The sequence below is a fragment of the Asparagus officinalis genome, chromosome 4, assembly GCF_001876935.1.
Source record: "Asparagus officinalis chromosome 4, Aspof.V1, whole genome shotgun sequence".
Taxonomy (NCBI): domain Eukaryota; kingdom Viridiplantae; phylum Streptophyta; class Magnoliopsida; order Asparagales; family Asparagaceae; genus Asparagus; species Asparagus officinalis.
In genome coordinates, this window is record NC_033797.1 from 9,642,784 (window position 1) to 9,649,621 (window position 6,838).

The window sequence follows — 6,838 nt, forward strand, 5'->3', positions numbered from 1 at the left end:
TATATACTAAGCGATCAATTATGTCAGTGCACTGACAAGTGCTGAGTGCTCTCACTCTCTAAAGTTAACGTGACATTATTGAGACAAAAACTAAAGTTTATAATTATTATGTGAATGTGACGTTTTACCTTCTGGGGCCCTCTCAGTCTTGATGTTTGTTTTATTAGCCACAAAAGAAATTGATTAATAAAGAAATCCGGGATAGTTGATTTGATGTCGGTTTTTATTCTTTCGGATAAAATAGTGTGTTGTGGGCTTCATTAATAAACAGTTCGGATATTATATTGTGTGGGCTTTGGTACGATGTGATTGTGTGGGCTTGATAATTGATAAGAAATGCGGATAATTATTGTGGATGATGTGAGTGATTTTTTAAAAAAACTTATTTTGAGGTTGTTTGGTTGGTTAAAAAAATAAGAAAATGAATTGGAGATATATTATTGGATGATGTTTTGAGGTTGTTTGTGTTTAGTTCATTTTTAAAAATAAGAAAATAGATGAGATGAGATGAGTTTGAGGTATATTATTGGATGATGTGACACATACTTAAGGAAATTAATTTCTTATTTTTTTTTAAGAAAATGGATGGAAAGGAAGGTTTAATGAGACGAGATGAGTTATCACAATATTATTGGATGATGTGTGTGATTTTTAAAAATGAGATAAGATAAGATGTGATGAGTTGGATGATGTGACATATTTCTTGTGTTTGGTTTATTTTTAAAGGTAGGAAATGAGATGAAATGAGATGAGTTGGAGGATAAAAATATTATTTTATTGGATGTTGTGGGTGAGTTTTAGGGATAAAAATGGATAAAAATATTATTTTATTGGTTTCCTTGTACCGATTTTTTTTTCTTGGTTTTTAGGAAACCAACCAAACGGCCCCTAAAAGTAAGAAATGAGATGATATGAGATGAGTTGTCACCATATTATTGGTTGATGTGAAAGATTTGTAAGGATGGAAAATGATGAAAGTGAAGAAAAATAGGTTTTGGAAAATAAAGGAAACGAACCAAACAGGTCCTTACAGGACTTTGTTATATGAAATAGGGAAAATGTGTGCCCATGGGCTTTGATATCACATATGCGGGGTTGGTTTTTTTTAAAAAATCGGGTATCAAAACATGTGGGTGTCAAAGCGCCCCAAAACCAACGGGATTATTTGAGCTTAAAAAGTTTAGGGGGTTATGAGGCAAAACCCGGTGTGATTTTTTATCGAGGACCCCCTCCCCCAAATGTAATGGTCTTAAGAAGAAGAAAGAAAAACTCTTTTTTTTCCAGTTGTAATTTACTAGTGTATTTTTCCTCTGAATTTTTTTGGGATATTACAGATAGGGTAAAAGTCCAATCTTCAGAAGAGTTTTAAGCGAATGGACTGTGGCTTAGACTAATTGACTAAATAAAATCTCCTTTTTCATAGGCTTATCCAACTCCCCGAGAGATCCCATTACTCCCAACAGATGATTGGTAATAATTTTTTTAAATAAATACATAATACACACATTGTAAAGTATGACTCTAATGCATAAACCTAATTCATTCAGTACATAGTTGACTATGGAATCTAAACTTTTGGGATGCCATCTTTTGCACCTCCAACATTTGATTGCACTAGTTTTTAATGCACGTGTAATGCATGTGGTTTAATATCAAAATAATTTATTTTTTATTTTATTACCATAAATAAGTCATATTCATTTTAATTATTAGATTTGCTATAATTTTTATTTAAACATTATAAAAAATTTGATGTGATGGATTTTTGTGCTAAATTGGGATCAATATACTTAACTTGGATATCATAATTGATTTTCGCACACAAAGATATTAGTTGACATAATAATATCTTCAAGCATAATAGTAAAAAAAATAAGTTAAGTTAATACTACATGTCATATTCTAAACTCTACTAATCCCAAGTTATAGTATGAAGTCAATGATAAATAACAATATCATTATCAACTATAGTTCTAGCAATAAAAAAATAACATTTCTTATTACATTGAAAATAAAATTACACTGCACTTTTCTATATATATATATATATATATATATATATATGAGATCTCAACCTACATTATTTGATAGACTTAAAATACTAAAAAGACAAAACCAAAGATTAATGGTAACTACATTATAATTTTATGTGATAAAAGCAATCACATAAGCATACAAAAATACTAAAAATTAGCATGAAATTCATTCTAAAAATTCCTAATTTTACTCAAAAATTAAGTTATAATATAAAATGTTCAAAAAATATTATCATTTATTCTTTTTATTTCATATTATAATTGAGCCGAGTTCAATTCTTCTCCACCTTTATCTTTTTATTAGAAAATTCTAGAGTAGCGTCTTCATCATCTACATCAATTATAATATCAGGTTGGTGTTGAATTTCTTGAAATAATCTCTTCAAATAATGAAGTCCAACACCAAAATCAACCTAATTGTCTTCTGCTCCCCCCTCAAAAACCACCACCCCCAAAAAAAAAAAAAAACCATAACCCTAACCCATGAAATGAGTTTGTACATAATGAAGAACAAAAGACAATGTCAAGAGACAAAAAAGGAAAAAAAGAAGGAATTGAATAAGAATCGCTAGGTTTGTACATGATAAAGAGCAGAAGACAAGATAAGACTCCAGAAATATATTAGGATATACTTGTATTAATTAAATTATATTATTACTCGTAATTGATATGCATAAGAGACAAAATGTGTTGACAAACTTAAACTATAAAACAGACTATATGGGCCCTCTAACATAATTTTTTAATGCAAGCAACCCCCAAGATTAATTTTAAAAATCTCTTGGTTCTGTGGAAGAGTTTGGGTGTAAAGAACGAATGTTAAATTATCTAATCCGATTAAAGTAGGATCATATAAGTTAACCCCATACATGAAATTTATTTTAACAAAAACTCATATATAAGTATTATAATTGGCATTAAGATCAAAGATACATGTGAAATTCTCTTTGACTTTTATACAAACAGCATCTATTTAAATAATAATAGTATAATTAAACTTTATGATCTGAAAAGAAATCAAACATACAATATAATTAATTTCTTTAAAATAATCTAATCTAATCTAATAATAAGAAAATAAATGAAAGTACTATGAAAATTATTACAATTTTATAATTTATAATTTTTAAACAATCTAATCTATTCTAATAAGAAGAAAATAACAATGACATATACTTGTTGAAGGAGATAAAAGTACTGTGAAAACTATTGTAATTTCTTGATCTGAAAAAAAGATCAATTATACGATATAATTAATTACTTTAAAATAATCTAATCTAATCTAATAACAAAGGCACATGCCTGTAGAAGGAGATAAAAGTGCTATAGAAATTATTGTAATTTCTTGTCTTATATATATTGATATATGATGTTGCATGTGTGATGATGACAATTATAAATAGAGTTCTATTTAAATAATAACAATATAATTAAAATTTGAAACTAACTATGCAGTACTTTGAACTACTTTAATTTTAGTCGGTGAGACATCATCACTTTGTGTGTAATTATTAATCATATATCATGTGAATAATTATTTACAGATTGACATTATTAATTATGTAGCATGTGAATAATTGTTTATAGTTTGATCATTGATCACATATAAGAGCGAGGGTGTAAATTTGGTATTTAATAAATCGTCTAATTAACCTAAGCGTATTGTGAACTACTTGAATTTTAGTCCGTGAGAGATCGCCACGATGTGTGCAATTATTAATCATATAGCATTTTAATTATTGTTCTCACTTTGGCATTATTAATCATGTAGCACATGAATAATTGTTTGCAATTTGATCATTGATCACATATAAGAGCGAGGGGTGTTTGTAAATTTGGTATTTAATAAATCGCCTAATTTACTTAAGCTGCTCTTTCATTCATGTTTATATTTCAATTTAAACTATATTCTTATCTTCATACTATGTATATCTTAATACATATAATCAGTTGTAAGTATACTTTTACGGGGCAAAAAAATCCAAAATATCCCCAAACCGTTAAAATTCACCCCACCCAAAAAAAACCCATGCAATTTTCTTTTTTAGAATTTGTAGAAAGCACATTGAACTTTTTAAAAATTAGAAAAATCACCCCAAAATGCAAAATCAATAAAAAAACCGAAAAATTCTAACCCCACAAACAGTACACTATAAATCTAGGAATTATTATACTCTTGAAATAGTTACAATTTGCAGAAAACACTTCAAAAGTTTCAACAATTGCAATAAAAACCATGAATTTTTTTACGAATACATCCTAAACCTATCAAATTTTTAGAAACATATACAAAAAACACATGTTTTTACGGTTTGAACTTGTTAAGGTGTTTTTTATAAATTTTAAATTTTGAGAGTGCTTTTTGTAATTTTTACAAATCTTAGTGTGTTGTTTGCAAATTTAAAAAATTTCAGGGGTCTATTCATAATTCCTATATTTTTAATGTATTTCTAAATTTTTTGGGTATTTATTATAAATTTTGAATTTTAAGAGTGTTTATTGTAATTCAAAACTTCTAGGGTGTTTTTTACAATTCTAAAATTTCCTCTAGAGAGTTGATTCGTTTAACGTCATACTAAAAATTCCCATCTTCACCCTCATTCTAACAAGAAAAAAGGGTATTTTGGGTTTTTTCTTAAAAGGGGACCATATAGACACGTACTATGTGCTACATATTTGGGAGATTGGTTTTAAAGACAAATATATAAATTAGTTATTTAGGTTTATAAGAATAAATAAAGCTACTTGGGTTCAAACATAGATCAGAGTAAAGCTTTGGGTTTAAAAGGAAAAACCTCCAATAGAAAATAACTGGAATCGTCCGTGCACTAACATTGGCAAGGTTTCTTCTTAATCTTAATTTTCCAGATTAGGAGAGCAAACTCCATCTGATTGAGTTTAGTGCCCTGTTGTGTTTTTGACTAATCACAATGATGAAGCTGCTATTACGAATGATATTAGTTTATAGTAGTTAATTTTATGAATGCTTAGGTGAGAGATCGCCAAGATGTGTGTAATTATTAATCATATAGCATGTGAATAATTATTCTCACTTTGGCATTATTAATCATGTAGCACATAAATAATTGTTTACAATTTGGTCATTGATCACATATAAAAGCGATGGGGTAAATTTGGCACTCGAAATGAATAGCTGCTGGTATATACCTGTAACACAATCCATAGTGCCACTCGAAATGAATAGCTGCTGGTATATTCGTGTAACACAATCCATAAACCCCAACATAATGCAACCAAGATCATTAGAAAAGTCCCAATTATCCAAGTCCTGTTCTTACTAGTTTTTGAATGGCTCTGATTACTTCCATGGAGAATTTGGCGATGATGAATAATTGAATTCAAATGAGGGCCTTTATAAAATCCTATAATCATAACTCCGTGATGTGTTATTTAATTATATTATGCAAGTGCACAACTCGCATTGTAGTCTTTATAGGTCGTCCTCTCGGAAATTTTGTTAACAAAATTCTATTTAAAGATCCTAGAGTTTGATCAAGGTTTTACGCTTGAAGGATCGATGTTGGTTTATAGACTTAAACTAGGTTACTTAGGCTAACTCTTCTAGGTTTCTAATCTAGATATTTTATTTAATCTCTTCATTTAATAGAACCCTAAAAGCATAAATTATATTTCGTTAGAAACTATAACCTATCAATTAGTCCTAATCTTTTATTTACTAGAACCCTAAAAGCATAAGCTATATTTCGTTAGAAATTATAACCTATCAATTAGTCCTAATCTTTCACTATAGTTCACAAACTAATACAAGTTTTGCACGACACAAACTTGTAAACCCTCACTCATCTCACACCACCTCAAGAATCTGAGTACACTCTCACTCAAGAGTCTAAAGAATGGTGATATCACTCAACATATATACATACCTCTTTTATAGTCTACAAAGAGTACTTCAAGAAGCTAGCTATTAATACCATGAACATGCACCATTTCATCTTCTCGCGTATGCATGAACATGACCTTCAAACTTTCGCCGCTTCATATTGACTAGTCTTTCAATATTTCTAACTTAACACTTGCATATGTTCTCATTAATGAGATTTGAGGAGTACCCAACACTACCTTTAACTTTGAAAAAGGTTTGTATTAATTAGCTCGTTTCCCTCGCCTAGCCTTTTCTCCTTCAGTGCCATAATACTTGCTGAGTGTTCACTTTCTGAAGATAATGTGACAATGAGTCAAAACTGAATGGTACCTTCGCTACAAGAGTACCTCACTTCGCTGAAGAATATACCTTTGCTACAAGAGTACCTCACTTTCTGAAAATAATATGAAATTTGACCAAAGAATACCTTACTTTGCTACAAGCGTAAAACTGAATGTTATATTTCAGCAAAAGGTATGATTAGGATGCAAGTCATATTCCTTTTCTCTCTCTTTTAAAAAGGTTTAAAATGCAACTAATCTTTGTTAGTTTATTAACCTATGTTAGTGCTTTTAACGGGGTCATTTTCTTAACCTACGATTAGATATTTTACAGGTTAATATTATATATATGATGTTGTTTTTGTATCTATTAATGAGTTTTTATCAGTTTGACTCCTTTTTTTCCCAAACTATGAAATATTTTTTCAACTATTCCCACCCTCCTCCCCCACCAAAAAAAAAAGATAGCGAAAAAACAAGAATTGGAAAAAAAAAACTATGGCATTTTTAGTCTACTAAATATTTGAGTGTAGGCTCACAAAATTATCACATTGGGCACATGTTCACTGTTTAAACAAGAAAATATGCAAATTGATTTTTTTTTGTGGTGGTGGTGG